Here is a 17,786-nt window from a genome sequence, read left to right as displayed (position 1 = left end):
AAGCTCTTAGTAGGCAACATCATGCAAAGAATTTCTGCCTACATGAATGGATAAAAGATGTTTTACTCTCTGTATGGAGAGTGATTTCACTATGGGCCTCAATCTGGATGGATCACAATAGAAAAATGCATTTTCAGTTTGCTTGTGTGTGTTCCAGCTATGAATGTATGTTATCTGAAGAGCAAGAGTGAAAGTCAGAGAGAGCTTGAAAATTAGACTGGCACATATGAGCAAAATCGATCATAGATAAAAAGCGTTTGTTTGACGTTGTTTACAAGGATAATGGGCTGACAGGCAGCACATATAAATCATGCGGAATAAGGGCATGTGTCAAACAAACAGAGTGAAGAGCGACGGTCACGAATCCTCGCTTCACCCTGCTCACTGTTTGCACACTGTTCTTTCTACCTCCCTGGCCAGGCTCAATACAATTAAAGCACTTTTCACATGACAATTAATGCTCATCTGCATACTCAATTGCACCTTTTTTGCATCCTGTCCTTTCAATGTTGTGTGAAAGTGGTTGCCATGGAGACTAACCCGATGTAAGGTCCAGATCATTTTTAATGTTAGCTTTGCTTGTGTAAATGCAATTATTTTATTGGGGTAAGACAGTTTGAGTGGCTACTTTCAAAATGGACCACAGGTTATTTTTTAAATGCATTGCAGATTTATTAAAAGAAATCTAAAATTCACCTTCATCGTTTAACTCAAAATAAAAGCAGGGAAGGGTTCTCGAACGTGAAGTAATTACATATGTATCTTGTTTTCCCACCTTACTTGCCAACATCACACATTCATCAGTGTATTAGCAGGTACAAGAGAAAATGTATGTCATATTTAACCCTGCAGTTATGTTTTAGACTGTCTGCAGAAAGGTCAAGGCCTTTCAAACACTTCTTAATTAGACATCGCCTTTTCCCATTAATAATGCTTACATGGGCAAACTTCTAATGACTTGGTTAGATGTGGAAAGTCATATTTAAATCATTACATACACCCCCTGACAAAACAAAAACTCCAGAATTATCATAGCGTTTCATAAATCAGTTACACTGTGATGTACAGATAACATGAAAGGCTTTCGCTGTAAGCTTTTATATTTATTGTTGGGAAAATGATGACTGAATCTAAGAATATAGAGGCCATTGCATGCAGTTTACTATTTGCTTTACTATATGTTCTAATGCATATACATGCAATATACATTATGCATATATACACTCACCTAAAGGATTATTAGGAACACCATACTAATACTGTGTTTGACCCCCTTTCGCCTTCAGAACTGCCTTAATTCTACGTGGCATTGATTCAACAAGGTGCTGAAAGCATTCTTTAGAAATGTTGGCCCATATTGATAGGATAGCATCTTGCAGTTGATGGAGATTTGTGGGATGCACATCCAGGGCACGAAGCTCCCGTTCCACCACATCCCAAAGATGCTCTATTGGGTTGAGATCTGGTGACTGTGGGGGCCATTTTAGTACAGTGAACTCATTGTCATGTTCAAGAAACCAATTTGAAATGATTCGAGCTTTGTGACATGGTGCATTATCCTGCTGGAAGTAGCGATCAGAGGATGGGTACATGGTGGTCATAAAGGGATGGACATGGTCAGAAACAATGCTCAGGTAGGCCGTGGCATTTAAACGATGCCCAATTGGCACTAAGGGGCCTAAAGTGTGCCAAGAAAACATCCCCCACACCATTACACCACCACCACCAGCCTGCACAGTGGTAACAAGGCATGATGGATCCATGTTCTCATTCTGTTTACGCCAAATTCTGACTCTACCATCTGAATGTCTCAACAGAAATCAAGACTCATCAGACCAGGCAACATTTTTCCAGTCTTCAATTGTCCAATTTTGGTGAGCTCGTGCAAATTGTAGCCTCTTTTTCCTATTTGTAGTGGAGATGAGTGGTACCCGGTGGGATCTTCTGCTGTTGTAGCCTATCCGCCTCAAGGTTGTGCGTGTTGTGGCTTCACAAATGCTTTGCTGCATACCTCGGTTGTAACGAGTGGTTATTTCAGTCAAAGTTGCTCTTCTATCAGCTTGAATCAGTCGGCCCATTCTCCTCTGACCTCTAGCATCAACAAGGCATTTTCACCCACAGGACTGCCACATACGGGATGTTTTTCCCTTTTCACACCATTCTTTGTAAACCCTAGAAATAGTTGTGCGTGAAAATCCCAGTAACTGAGCAGATTGTGAAATACTCAGACCGGCCCGTCTGGCACCAACAACCATGTCACGCTCAAAATTGCTTAAATCACCTTTCTTTCCCATTCTGACATTCAGTTTGGAGTTCAGGAGATTGTCTTGACCAGGACCACACCCCTAAATGCATTGAAGCAACTGCCATGTGATTGGTTGATTAGATAATTGCATTAATGAGAAATTGAACAGGTGTTCCTAATAATCCTTTAGGTGAGTGTATATATATATATATATATATATATATATATATATATATATATTGTGTGTGTGTGTGTGTGTGTGTGTGTGTGTGTGTGTGTGTGTGTGTGTGTGTGTGTGTGATTATTGATTCACTGATGGATAGCATGTTTATATTGAAGTTAAATGTGACAAGACAGGGTGGCACATATAAGTTTGTTGGGCTGAATAGTCCTTCTCAACCTATTTTCTGACTGTTTACAGGACCTTGCAGTATTCAGGAAGGCTAAAAAGCCTAAAACTAAACAAAAAAGTCCATCCCCAGGAGCTGGTTTGATATTTCATCAAAAGCTGTGTCCAATTATCCAGAGGAAGTGATATTTGAGTGAATATGTATAAATATCCCATCGTGGATGTACAGTAGAGTACAGCACACTCTGTTCTGTCACCTGTGCCACTGTGGACTCATTCCTAGATCTCTCTCACTGATTCAATCTCTAAAACCGTTCACTCCGTCCACTCACCTTTAAATCCTTCCTCCTCCATGATTTTCCCTCATTTTTCTGTTCATCTATTTCTGTCTTTGTACATGTGTTTTATCTATTCATCTCTTTCAGTTCACAGCTCTTGTCTCTACTTTGGTTTGCCAGGGCTGCTGTTACAAGGGCTTCCTCCCCATCCTTTTCTGGTTTCCCTTTATACATCTATCTGGCTTTCTTCCTTCATCTCTCCCCTCAGTTTCTCTCCGTCACTTCTCTTTTATCCCAGGGTTTCTCTGTTCTTTATTAGTGCTGGCCATCTCTAGGCACAAGATCAGTGATGTACCTAATAGCCTAATTAGGAGAATAAAACAGCACTCTACCAATACAATGGAAATGTCAGACCGCAAGCTATAATTTGACTTCCGAGTCGCTGAAAGGGCGCCGTGAATTTACCCTGGTGACGGGCAACGGCTCAGCTGGGCCTTTCTCTCTCACCTTTATCTAAATGTCAGTAAGGAATCAGCAGAGAGGAGGGCGGCCATGCCGAGATGGAAGATATGGGTGGTTGGTTCCCACATTCACTGTCTAAAGGGGTTTTGTTGATGAGCGAGTGGGGTTTTGTACAAAAAAATAATAATTACACCCATAGAGCGTCCCCTGAGATGAACTCTCTCACTGATTAAACACAGATCACCAATCTCTTGAAAACTTTCTGAGGATCGCTCAAGTGAGCCTGAGGTGCTTTTTGATCGTTTGAGTGCTTTGTAACTTTGACCGCTCCGAGTCTCATGGGCTCGAGAATAACTGAATTAATAGAAGTGTTCACTGTAGATGTGTTGCGGTCTGACCTGCTCGGTGCCTGTGAAAATAACTGCTCACCTGCATTACCCGTGGCCTTTGACTAGCTAAATGTCCAGGTCGGTTTCTGGTGTCACGGATGAATAAATGTTGGCAAACGGCCAAAAAAATTACCTCTGAAAACAACTTGATGAAAGACAAGCCTATACGTGAAAATGCACACGACATGGTTTCCCTTAGGAGTCAACAGGCTTTAACAGCAGAGAGTTCTGTCCATAGACACAGAAGAGATTGATTGATTTCCAATTGACCCTTTGCTAAGCTCCACCCTCCTTGGTTATTAATGTTGCTAACTCAAGACAAGCTTTAGAAAAAATTCAATAGAATTTAAGTGGAGTTTTCTGTCAGAACTGTGTGGATGTTATTCTAATGTGAGTTGAAATGAAGTGTGATATTGCAAAGCATTATTAACAATTAATAAAAACTGTGAAGACTGTAAATTAGAGTTTATGCAATCGCTTTTCACTGTCATCTGAAAAGAGAAAAGTCTTATTTGGAAGCGATTAATGATAACACTAGTGTAGATGAACAACACATTTACTGTGAACTCTTTAGTTGCTATTAACACTTCAATGACTAATGAAATGATGTGTGTTTTTACTGATATTATACATGTTCTTTTAAAAATAAGGGGGACATATAGGCTACTGTTCAAACGTTTGGGGATAGTATTTTGTTTTGAAAGAAATTAATGCATTTTATTATGCTGGTATGCATTAAATTTATCAAAAGGGACAGTAAAGGCGTTTACGGTGTTAAAAGATTTATATTTTCGAATAAATTATATTATTTTGAACTTTCTATTTATCAAAGTATCCTGATAAAACAAGAATGTATCACGGTTTCCACATATCAAGCAGCACAGCTGTTATTTTAAATTGATAATAATTAGAAATGTTTAATGTGACACTGGATCATGTTACACTGAAGACTGGAGTAATGTCTGCTGAAAATTCAGCTTTGCCATCACAGGAATAATTACATTTTAAAACATATTGGAAAAGAAAATGGTTATTTTAAATTGTAATATTTTTCACATTATTACTGTATTATTTGAATAATAGTAATCAAAACTGAATAATAGATCAAATAAATGCAGCATTGGTGAGACTTCTTTTAAAACATTTTTTTTTTTAATCTTGAAAAATCTCAAAATGTAGCTTTTTTTTTATGAAACTTACCCACATTCAAGTGTTGATAAAAAAAAGAAGAAGAATGCATGAAGTTAAAATAAAGCGTTTTTTTTTTTTTTTTTTTTTTTTTTAAGCAAAGTCTGTTCTTTCTTTTGATATATTGCATGTTCAGATATTAATACAAAAAATATATATCTGTATCAACTTTTAAAAAAAAAAATGGGGGAAAGAGTTAAGCGAGTGTGTACGAGAATTTTTTTTTTAGATATATATACAATTTGTGGGAAATTGGGTTCATAACTGTTAAAAGACACAGCTCCTCCCTAGACTTATGTTAGAAAACAGTAAAAGCTTGTCTGAGAAATGGCTGATGGCAAATTTTGGTAGGATTGGTCATTAATGTTTTAAAGCAGGGTTTACTGAAAGCTCAGCTGGAAAACCCGCACAAGAGTGAAACTTTACTCGCAAAATTAAGTGTGCCTAGCAGAATATTAAAAATGAAAAGGTGATAAAGTTTAGAGGAATGAATCTGGTAGTAATGTGATCATCATATAACCATTCACATAGCAAAATATATCTTATGTAACTGTTTTAAAGGTTACCGATGATAACAAGAATGACTGAGTGATGAATTTCTTACTGCAAGTTACAATAACAGAGAAATGACACGTATAATGAGCTATTGATGAACTACAAATGCAATCTCCATATACAGAAACAGAAATGAATATGTGTCTTTGTTGGCTCAAACCTGAAGTGGCAGTTTAGTATAGATTTTATTTCAACAGACTTTAAATCGTCTCCTACTAGTTTGACACACACATTTTCACTACTGCAGTTCTTCCTGAATGCATCCCATTGTCCTCTCAATAATCCGTAAATTTGAGTGACCCAACAACGGGTGTGGACATTTGCATTGTCCAAACAATGAAAGACAGGCAGAGTGTTTGAAATGTGTTTAGAAACATTCATTATTTTTGTGTCATGTTTGCTTGAAAGACCTTACCAAAGGTGAAGTGCGTAATTTCAGCGCCATTAGTGGCACCAGACACACTTCACCTTCAGCAAGATCTTTACAGCACACATAATTATAGTTGTGACATATGGCCACTCCTCTCAGCTGGCTCGCAACAGTACACACACAAGTGAAGTGTCCACTTCTGTGATACCAACTTGTGGGGCAACATCGAGGTATACAAAGATTTACATTATCATAAGATGAGTCTTCCTGTGTCCATGCGTTCACGTGTGTTTGCAAATAAAATTTTAATGTGTGTGGGAGTGTGTGTTGAGAGAGAGATTAACATGTTGAATTATTCATTCTCTTGTTGGAGTTAATAACAGTGGCGTATCAGGGGGATCGGGTCTGATGGTTGTTTGTTTTATGATAAGCTGACGGAGTTCTTATCTCATGGGCCCCGATACAAATCTCTAATGCTTGCTTTGCCTTCTCCCCAACACCAAAGAGTCAAAGCTCACTGTGGACCAGAATTAGCCTGAAAATCCAGACCCAAATCTGAAAGATTAAGGGTCTGGCATCGACTAATAAAAATCGGCCAGCCCGAGGGGCAGCACCAAACTTGTATTTGAAAATATCACTGCAAGCAATTGGATAACACTACGACCAATCACAACAATAAGCCCCATACGCTTAGCTACCAGCGGAGCTAACTGGTAGATTAGACTCTTGCCGTATCCGGTCGGCAAAACAGCAAAAACGTCCTTCTTGCAAAGGAAGGATTCGAGCGCCGTCTTCTGTTCCTCTTTTAGATAAAAAGCCAAGTCTAACTCGTTCATTGTAGCGGCCAAAGCCGTTTCAAACAACTGGTGTTCATCCATAGCCATCTTGCAATGTTTATTAAAGGGATAGTTCACCCAAAAATGAAAATTCTATCATTGTTTACTCACCCTCAAGTTGTTCCAAACCTGTATGAGTTTCTTTGTTCTGCTGAACACAAAGGAAGATATTTGGAATAATGTTTGTAACCAAACAGATCTCGGTCCCCATTGACTTCCATAGTATATTTTTTTCCTACTATGGAAGTCAATGGGGACCGAGATCTGTTGATTACAAACATTCTTCCAAATATCTTCCTTTGTGTTCAGCAGAACAAAGAAACTCATACAGGTTTGGAACAACTTGAGGGTGAGTAAATGATGACAGAATTTTCATTTTTGGGTGAACTAACCCTTTAATGACTTCAACGTCGCAGCGCTGTCGTCATCTGTTTAGCTCGCCTCTGGCCCGCCTATATCAGATAACCCGATGTGATTGGTGCAGCTCAGATACAAGGGCATAGTTAATGAGCATCATTACTCGACGCCAGAGTAACTCGCTGAGCAAATTCAAATTGTGCTCTCGTGAGAACTCTGGATTTCCAAGGTAGACCAGAATCGAAATTAGGCTGAAATTGAAGTCAAAGGGCAAAAATGCATTCATGCGGCTGTGGTACGTCAAAAGGAGTCAGCAAGGTGTGAGGCTGAAAACTGGCAGGAACAGTCTGTGTGTGTTGTGTGTGTGTGTGCCCATGTCAGTTTTTCTGACAGTAAGCAGGTACACGGTCTCATTAGTACGGATTATTTAAAGCACTTCCTGCTGCCTGTGGCTTCATCCACAAGTGTGACTCCTATGTGTCTGCGTTATACCTGCCTCCTTTTCTCTCGCTCAGTGCATCTGAGTCTGTTCGTTCTGTCCAAAAGGTGAGACCCATAATTCTGAAGTCGGCCTTGCTTCAAACTGACATGCATTAATTACAGACTTCTAAACACCTGAAAGGCAAAAGGACAGCAGGTCTCACATTCCTCTAAAATTACCGGCCGAACAAGAAAACGCCCAACTTCATCATGAAACAATCTCACTGAATGACAAAGCGCTCATTTTCACGCTATTAATATTGGCAATAATCATCTCGTTCCTGGTTATACAGACAAGAAGAAACAATCTTTTTTTTAATGGAAAAGTGTGAAGCTTCCATTCTCTGAGCTCAGCTGTGCTGGTGAACTAATTTCAGAGTGCTGTACCTGTAATTCTTCTGAGGAAATGAGTAAAGTCTAGTCTCTGAATTTAAATAATCTACACCTTGAGACAAAAGGACCAACCAGCGCTTTGCAAATGAACAGTCCATCAGCCAGTTTAACACACTCAAATTCAAGTCGCATTGAACGAGGACTGAATCATGATATGATTCATTCTCCCTTCAATGTGACTCTGAGTTAAACTTGCTGATGGACTGTTCCTTTTTAAAACCCCTGGTTGGACCTTTTGTCTCAAAATGTAGATTAGTTAAATTCAGAGACCACTTTACTTCTTTCCATGAGACAGGAAACCAGATCAAAGCCCTTTTTACTCCAAGAATGATAAGTAAAGAAAATGATAACGGTAAATCAGCATCCACAACGGCAGACAATATCATTCTGCTTATTATAAGCGCATGCTGCAGCTTTTTCGTCTGCCACTTTAAATACTTGGGTTTTATCAGCTAAAAAAAAAAGAAAAAAAATCTTTCTGAAAGTGATTCTAGCGAAATCGTTTCTCTGTTCCGTTATTGTTACTGTATTTGTAGTGTAGACTCTATTCTTTTGTATTTAGAATGATTTTTAGAACTATATTTGTATTGTTATCCTTCCTGTTGTAAATGGCCTATAGGACTGGCTTAAACTTGTTTAACTCGTCTCTTTTTAACTTACAGTTAAATACTGAATAGTCCCCCCTTCAATATATATTGAGTTACTCTATACTTTTGTGACGCCGTATAAGCTTTATTGCATAATGTGAACTGGCCTGGGGCACAAATCTGACAGTGTATATGCCTTTAATAAACATTTTAAAATATTCCTTTTACATAATGAGACCAGGAAGTGTTGTGACCCTGTGTATTTGTTTTAACAGTTCAACCAATTAAAAAAGAGCTACAGGAGTGACATACATGGCATGGCAACATTTTGATGGCATAATACATTTACATTAAGCCATTTATAGATAATATATCTCTAAACTATACTTAAACTAAAATGTGCTACAACAACAAATGCTCCCCTCTCCTGCTAACTTTGAAATACACTGGAATGTTTTTGATTTATTTAAAAAAAAAGAAAAAGATAGTGAATGTAAAATTGTTAATTGCCCCCCTCTTAAACTATGTAAACCCACTTTAAACAGTCTAGTTCTGTTTTCTGCATTTCAGAGTCTGTGTAACTAGAAACCTACATCGATGATGCAACCAATTGCTTAGCTGTCTGTGAAAGAACAAAAAAAAGTACAGCACACTCAGTTCAGTTTATCTCATGAACGCCGTAACGCGTAGACCTAGTTTGGTTCACCGTGGCTGTGTAATAATTACTCCTGTTGTGACCTCTAGATGCCGCTAAGAGCACAATGAACATTTCCTGCAGCGCTCCTATACAGTGGCGTTCATGGATCTGAGAATTTCCCCCTCTCCCTCCTACTTAGTGCCCTCATGACAGCATGATAAACTACATAATATCATTTAACATGGTGTGTTGACGCAGCTGATCCCTTTAAACAAAGTCGAGAGTGATTGAAACCCGCGCCGAGTCGAAACATTTCGACGTGACTATGACTCAATCGTGCCTGCAATCGCAACTTTCATGCGCGACTATTGTGAATTTTGGTTTGAGTTTCGATGAAACGACTGAGACCCTCAATGGTAGATGGACAACACGTCTACCTGCATCCTTAATAATATATTTTAAAAGTTAGTCGTCATAAATTGGTCATAAAAATGTCTTCTAGATAAGGGGTATGAGAATTCCACCTGCACGGGGGATGCGCGCGCATGGTGTAAGGGGTTGAAAAGGGGACGGGAATAATTGTATTCCGTGGGGTTATAAGACACATTCCAAAGGTTTTCTGCCTGGAAAGAATCGGAGGTATCCCTCTTTGCAGTGTTGCCAGATCACAGAAAAGAAACACAAGCCCAAAGTGACTTTCCCCACCAAAATGAGAGGGGAGGGGGTTCAAAAATTAAATCCATATGTTGCATACAATTGTCCATTTAAATCAATTAATAAATCGCAGTGGTACATTAGTATGTGGTCGGGAACGTCTTGATTGTTGGTGAATCACATTCTGTGTGTGGTTTAAATACATTACATTGGCTATTGCATTGACCATGTTGCCATTGACCCGTGTAGGCTACTACTTTCTTGGTAGCACTAACACGTACAAACATCTGACATTTGGATAGCAGCCTATAGGCTTCATCTATTCAAGAATAGCATTCAGTGTTGTTGGACATCATTCATTTCCATATTATAAAGTAGCGAAGTATGCATATGTGGACGTGGGAATTATGAAGCTAGAGCAAGACTAAAACTGTAAATGACAGCTGCGATTAGCAGGCTAAGTAGTTGATAACACTTTAGTCAAAACGCTACTGTGTTCCATGGAGCCCCCAAAACACAACTTGTGACTACTCATTTTATTTACTGGCATTTTTATGACAAAGCAAGCCTAGTCGCTTATAATAAGCGGACATGGCAACACTGGGACTTGGTAATGTTTGGGTAAATACGAATGAGGTATTGTTGTGGAGTCCACACAAGCACGTCTCACAAAGCTCCGCCCTCGACGATTCAAAATGATGTTCTTGTATGAGGGACTCGGCGAGCGAGCGAGAGAGAGAGGGGGAGAGCGAGAGCGCAATCGGTCGGAAATCACTTCACTCTCACATAGGCTATCCACAGAATAGACGCGCGCGGTGAGCTGCGGCAAGAGCGCGAGCCCCGGCGTCCTCAACACTGAATGGTGAACTGATGATGAGAGCACGCGCACTGGACACTACCGGACATAGCCGTGGAAGATTGTTTCTGTTTTCACTTGTATGCACAGACAGTTGTTGACTGAAGGCTGAAGTTTTGGAGGATGCTGTCGTGTGGAATTGGACGTTTCGGGATGCTGTGAGCCCGGTCCGGAGTAGCGCTGGTTCGGGGTTTTCCTTTCGTGCGCAAGGAGAGGACACTTTCTCTCTGATGTGCGTAACCACCATCAGCCAAGTTACGCGCTCTTATTTTCTGACGTGACACTTTTTTCGATTCAATTTTAGTGAACCATCCGTGTTAAAAAAGAGGAATTTTAAAGAAAAAGAAAACAAGAGAGCTGACAGCGGAAAAGATTGCTGTTTTTGTATCGACAGGATTGCGGTGGTGCTGAATTTTGGATTTCCAAAGCACTTGATTTGTGGTGTGGAAAGGGAACACGGCTTTTGGTCCGACTCTATCAGCCAAGACTAACTAACTGAGAGGAGTAATATCATTCAAGGTATATGAGATTTTTTCTATTAATATTTACGCATTTCCACAGTTTCTCTCCTGCCAATGTATGCGCTCTCCTTTGATTCTTAACATAAAATGAGGTAGACTAACATTAGGAGTCATATAAAGATACTTTTCTTTGTAGAGGAGTAGTCTATGTGTGTGTCTGTGCATGTGTTTAAATTGTAATTGTGGCAGAAATATACCACTCGACATAGCCTACTATCACAAGGTTGTGTGATTATTTAATTTATCTTTACAATAAATGTTGAGCAAATCACTGTAAAGTGTTGCACGCCTCCGATTAAATATCACGAATGTATCGATACCTCAAGTTAACATCGACCGCGGTCGTTCTTAGAGCTGATTAGCGCTCATGTGACATGTTTTCCCTACACTACTGCTATTGATTTTTATTTATTTTTTTACAAGAAAAGATTTTTCTACCGAGCGCTCTAGTGGATTGACAATCTCGCTTTCTAGCCTATTGCATTTCCACATATAGAAAACTAGCCCTTGACCCATGAATTCACATAGGCTATAGCCTATAAATTCTTCATCTAGCTCAAGTTCCAGCCAGTGGATCTTCACGTAGATTTTAATCGATTCCTTGCTCTCAAATATTCAACTCTTTCTTGTGCGCTCGCGAACGTCCGTCCATAGTCCATGGAAAAAATCTCGGTCAGAAAACCCTCACATGAACTGCGCTTACTTGCGTAAACTTGTTCAACGCTTGGAAGCGCTGATTCTAATTAGTTTTTATATGTTTGTGAACTATTATGTGTAAAACCTTACATTTAGGCAACTATCTTATTTGTTTAGTCTATTCCTCGCTCCCACAACACCTGTTGCACTCGTTTTTGCGCATTTCTCACGTAGCTCTATTCCCGCCTCAGAGCGTGATGGTTGAAAAATGCTGCTGTTATTCCTATTAATTCTAACCCGCAGAATGCCAACTAGTCAACATTTCACGAGACGCACTCATTTCCTTCCTTGGTACTAGCCTGTCATCATAACAACGGAATCCGGTCTTTCTAGCCGCTCCCGCTGTCGGGTTACTCTTAAACCTGTTCGTCCGGTCCGGCCGGGAGAGACAGGTGTGAAAACACGAGAAGGCTTGGGCTTCATTCCGCCCATCTGTGATCGGACATCTCGAATCTTTCTGCGGTTCATATGTAGGCAAAGCGTTCAGACGGATGTAAACTTGTACAGAAGCCCACAATTGCTTGCAAATGATCTGGTCTAACTCGCAGGTAAAAGTCATTTCCTTTCCTCTCTCATCGAGATCGTGTTCTGTAGGCATCAGCACAAGCGCACACACACACACACACACACCGGCACTTGGAAGAGCTTCTCGTGCTGTTCCAGTAGATTATTGATCTGTGGATCTTATAAGCACGTTCTTTTATTTCCCCCCATCCATGCCTTTAATATAGCCTAATTCGTCACTCACCCCGGCGGTTATAGGTGAATGCGATTTGAATAGGGTAAAGACGTGTATTAAGACCACCAAACTTGGGTTCTGACTTGCTTTGGCAGTAGTAGGCTACATGTTTTACTAGTGTGAACGTTTCCGTGAGATTCAACTTTAGTGGCTTAACCCTTTTGTTGACGTTCGGACATTGGTTATGTGCTTTACCTCAACTAATTGCACCTTGTAGGCTATAGCCTATATTCTATGTTTTCATATATATAAAAAAAAAAGAAAGTTGCAAAACACCGAATGATTTGCATGATCGATTGTTGATCGTAAAACAACGAGTCGCGCCATTAAACTGTCCTTATATTGATGGGCGTCAGCGCTGCATAGAGTCCAGCAAAAAAAAAAAAAAAAAAAAAAAAAAAAAACCTGGAGAAAAGGAGAAGCTTCACAGCCACAGAGTAAAAAGAACCGAAAAAGACATAGGGATGTTTTCTTTGTGGTTAAAATGTGTTACCTCACTTTATTCAACATATCCTGGTGTAAATGTTTAAATTGGTCTTATTAGAAATTACATGCAGATTTGACAGCTTGCCATTTTAAATGTGAAAAAGACAACATGTCCATGCCATGAGGTACAAGTTTAATTAGCCATTTCTGTGTTCATGGGTCAGTTGTACATAATACAAATATCTTTCAGTTTCAGTGCTTCAACTTATAGAAAATAATAGGCATCGTCCTTCAACTGTCTATAGACAATGAATATACGCTACTGTACATTGTTCAAGGAAAAATAATTAATGTCTGTTGATCAAAAACAACTAAATAACAAGATAAGACCCATTGTTGAGCTTTACTGCCCATCATTATATTCCCATTTTTACAGTTACAAAACAAATATGCATACATCAAGTAAAAATGTTATGCCTATTTTATTGATTTTATTACAACATCTATGTCTGTGTAACCATAACAGTAGCAGTCCTCCAGTCTTTGTCTATGCTATCAGTGTGTGTGTGTGTGTGTGTGTTAGCTGTGTGTAATGGTGTGTGAGAGTTTGTGTGCCAGCCTTGTGACTGGCCAGCTCTCTCTGTGTAACAGACTGGTAGACAGCAGTGGGGCAGCAGTTCATCTCGTCTGAAAGCGGGCGCAGACTAATCTGGCCCCACAATGGCTGAATGAAATAATTAAAGTAATCCTCTGTGCCTCGCACTTGGCTAGGGAGGGGGGCCTTGGACCACCCATCCTGAACGGGTCACTGAGCGCCATGGAGCTGGTGGCCCGTAGAGCCTGGATGGCTGCAGCCGAGGATAAAAGCTCGCGTGAACTCAACTCTGTGGCTGTGGGTGCTGCAAGTCTTGAATCACAAAGCACTCAGTATTTAGGATGTGGTTGGTTAGTGTTTGTCGCCTGCTACTATTTATTTTAGCTCATTCTATTTTAGAATGAGTAAACATGAATGCATTTTATTCGAAGGAGCTCACTACACACTTTTTCGATTTCCTTGCTGATTAATCGGCAGCATTACTCAGTTGGTGAGTCTATCGGCTCACCTCATGTAACTGTAAGCAAATAATTCTTCAGCTTCTCTGCTATAGTTTTTGAAGACACTTCAGATGTGTACTAAAATGTCAGTTGAGCCGGTTGAGTTAACCATTAACCTGAGACAGATGCTGCACTCTTACTTCCTTCTGAGTCAATCATTATCTTGGCTTTAGACAAGAGCTGACTCCTGAACCCTCATAAATGTCAGCGCTTTAATTTAATTCTTTAATTATCACATCGAAACCGGGATGGGGAGGGGTTAGAACAATCATTGACTAAGGACTCAGTGCGTTACCATGACGCAGTGCCTCAACCAGGAATCCGACTCCTGCTACGGCGGTTACGTAAATGCTTTTATTGCTTATTTTCCCTAGAATCACCTTGCAGTTTCATGCTGAGCTGGATGCCACCTGGGGGGTGTCTTGGCAGAGGTATGCCATCCTCATATTCCCATGAGGGTCTTTTGCTGGCAGGGAAGGGTGAGCGTTGGTACAATGATGAATTCCTCCTTACAAGTCTCTAAAAAGGAAAAGAAGGAGCGCAAGACTGTGAGAGAGGGAGAGAGAAAATCATACAGCAATTTTAAAGCATGTCAGCGGGGGAGGCTTTAGAATAGTAATTAGCCCGTTAAATCTGTTAACCTCCCCCTGCGCTTACAACACAATGGCCTTCTCGACAGTGTATGAGCGCATCTCTGAGAGGGCACGGAAAGGCATAAAATGATGGTGTGCATATGAAAGAGAAAGACAGAGAAATGTATGTGATGTTGTTTACAGAGACCAGGTGTGAAATGAACATAATATGGTTTTTGCAAACAGGAAATGAGAGGGGAACCATGTTCCCCTGAAGGCTAATGCAAAAATTCTTACCAAATGCACAGTGAATAATGCGCAAAGAGCCGATGGTGAGGCTCCATAAGGGAACTCCGATTGACACCTTCCCCTGCACTCACAGCTATTGATTGTATTAATGACATCCAGCTTATACACAGCAGTACAAGATGAATTAGGCTGCACAGCCTGAGAGCCAAGAATAAATTCTCACAGGATTATGACAGTAGTCATAAATACCGCACTCTGGCGACGCCTGTCTCCCTGTGAGGAGATGTTAGCCGTGGCTCGACAATGCCATATTTGAAGACGTTATTAGAGGATCGGACGCTGCATGTTGATTCAGGGCCTGTCATAAATCTGCTCTCTGACCATGTAAGGATGATGATCAAAACTCTGAGGTGAGGGAAAGCCCCACTGACGGCCCATTGTCATTGTAATGGCTAGGCTTATTGTGTACCTGTGTGAAGGCGAAGTGCTAACTCTCTGCAACTGAAAGGAAAGCTGTCTGCTAGGTAGCCGTGCTTGATTTGACTCTGTTAAGGCCTCCTGTGTCTTGTAAATATTGCTGTCATTAGGGCACACCACTCATATGCACTTTTGCATTTCCATTTCAAAGGAGAGTTCTTAGCCAAAAGCCTAAGCTGTTGCCACCTTTATATTTTATATACTCAAACACGTTCAGAAGTTTTTCTTTTTTTCATGACCTTCATGTTTTTCCCTAAGATTTTCCATTTGCCTGAGCGCCTGCTCACAGACACACACTGACATTCCTTTGCTGTGTTTGTTTTTAGATCTTGTGTGTAAGTTTTACACACCCACAGACATATACATATGTGCGCACATGCGTTCACATTCACAGAAGAGTGTGGGAAAGGATGTCTACAGCCCACATTAGGGTTCCCAGTGCACAGTGACCCTTTAACACAGACTCTTTACGCTGGGCCCTTGAGAGCGAATGTCGTGAGAGCTTCTCAAACTCTTCATCGCAACAAACAGATTCACACGCTTTTCATTTTGCCAGAAGGTTTTTGAACTTTTTTTTTACTTTTCCAGTGCATGATGAAGATGGTTTGGTTTAGTTTATATATAGATCTTGTTCTTTTTGTTTTATGTTTAAAAAAAAAAAAAGCATTTTAGTGCTATTTTTACTGCCCGGTTAATCCTTCACCCAGTGCTTCTGAGGTCCCTGCCCTGCTTTTTCCTGTTGACCTTTTTTCGTCAACACACAGTACAAAATTCAACACACACCTTCAGCGAAGGCTCTGACACATCTCTGTGAAATGCCAACTCCTTAAGACGGTCGTTCAAAACCACAATAAGGGATATGTTGCTTTAAAGGTGAGGTATTTTTCACCTCTCTAGCCCCTTTTCTGGTCCACACTGTTTAATTAGCCACATAAAAGTGTGCCAGAGTCGTCTGTCTCGACAGATTCAAAATTAGACTGTGAAATTAGTGAGAAACGAGTCAAGATCTCATCATATGTGTGAACAGGGTCACACATCCCACCCTTCATTTCAGCCTCATTAGTGCATTGTGCTCCCTGCAGTGTCATTGCCTTGTGGCTGCAGTTTTGCAAGTGTTTTTGTATTTGTTGGTGTCTAATTTGTGCATATTAAAACTGCATTTCCCATGTATAGGGGAGTGTGTGAGGTGCACAGTGTCTGATGCAGTTACATTAGCCATTTTTTGATGCTCTAACCACATGAATTTTCTTTGTAATGTGTTTGTGAGAGGCTCACCATGTCATGTGTTTGCTAATGGAAAAATATTGAATGGGACATGCACTAAACTACTACAACCAATCAATACTGATGAGAGTATGGAAGAACCCACTTCCTATTAGTCACAGTTGTACAATAATATACATTTTTTCCCAACCTCATAGAAAGTGACATGTAAAGACTTTGATTTAGATTCTTTAAGGTTTGGTATTCACAGGCAGGATGTGTACAGAACTGGTGGCAGCGCTCTCACATCCCCCATTGGTTCACCGCTGGGTCGAGTTGAGGTGTCTGTCTCCTCTGGACAGTAATCTAGCAGCCCTGCCTCATTAGCCATGGGGAGTGTGGTGGGATAACATTCCCCATATGTTAGAAGGGTCTGCAATTACCACAGTGGGAAACATCAAAGTAACATGACCTTAAACGTGATGGATTAATAGAAACTGATTTATTTATTATATTTTTTTATGTTCTTTTGTAGTTGCTCATACTGAAGTTGTTAATGTTTGGCAAGGTGGCAGGAGGGGGCCGTTGTCAATATGCCTTCTATAACCCTGTCTATTACTTCCTCATGGGTGTGTGATGTTGCCACAATTTGGGGGCCATTTGCTGTGAAGTGGCCATTGGAAGATTAGAAAACCACACTCTTCTACCATGTGTTCAATAACTTAAAGACTCGGACAGGAAAGGGAAGATTCACATGTAAATTTGTCTTCAAGAATGCTTTTGGTTTCTTTTCCCCATTAAATATCTTTTTTTTTCTTCTATGGTCCTAATATGATGGTAATCCTTCTTTGTCTGGCTACTATTCTGTCTCTTTACACACCCTGTTTATGTATGGCATAAAACATATGTAAGAAGAAGAGCTAGAAGAAGAACATGGTGACAAGAAAAAGAGTGACAATACATTTGTGAAGGAAGTGGGCAGTGAACACTCAGAAATGAATGAATGAATGAATGACTGAAACCAAATATTCACTTTCTAATCTTTGTTTTTTTGCCACTAATTTCTACTTTGTTGTTTTGCCCTCCATTTTTCACTGTGTTCTGGAAATAATTAAATTACAGAATAAATTAGTGAGAATAAAAGAATAATACAGAATAAAAGAGGGAGAATT

General features: G+C 40.1%; 1 protein-coding gene across 2 annotated transcripts in view; it reads left to right on the top strand.

Annotated features, from left to right (window-relative positions):
* The first annotated feature begins 10,510 nt into the window (after nucleotides 1–10,510).
* pcdh1b (protocadherin 1b) overlaps nucleotides 10,511–17,786 on the top strand; it is a 177,814-nt gene continuing 170,538 nt past the window's right edge. For both annotated transcript variants that reach the window (XM_084430737.1, XM_084430738.1), the window contains exon 1: nucleotides 10,511–11,155. The gene's annotated coding sequence lies outside the window, so the exon portion shown is untranslated. The remainder of the gene's footprint in view (nucleotides 11,156–17,786) is intronic.

Source organism: Rutilus rutilus (assembly GCF_951802725.1).
Source record: "Rutilus rutilus genome assembly, chromosome: 14".
In the NCBI taxonomy this organism is placed as follows: domain Eukaryota; kingdom Metazoa; phylum Chordata; class Actinopteri; order Cypriniformes; family Leuciscidae; genus Rutilus; species Rutilus rutilus.
Note: the sequence above shows the minus strand (reverse complement) of the source record. Positions and strands in the feature narration are given on the sequence as shown.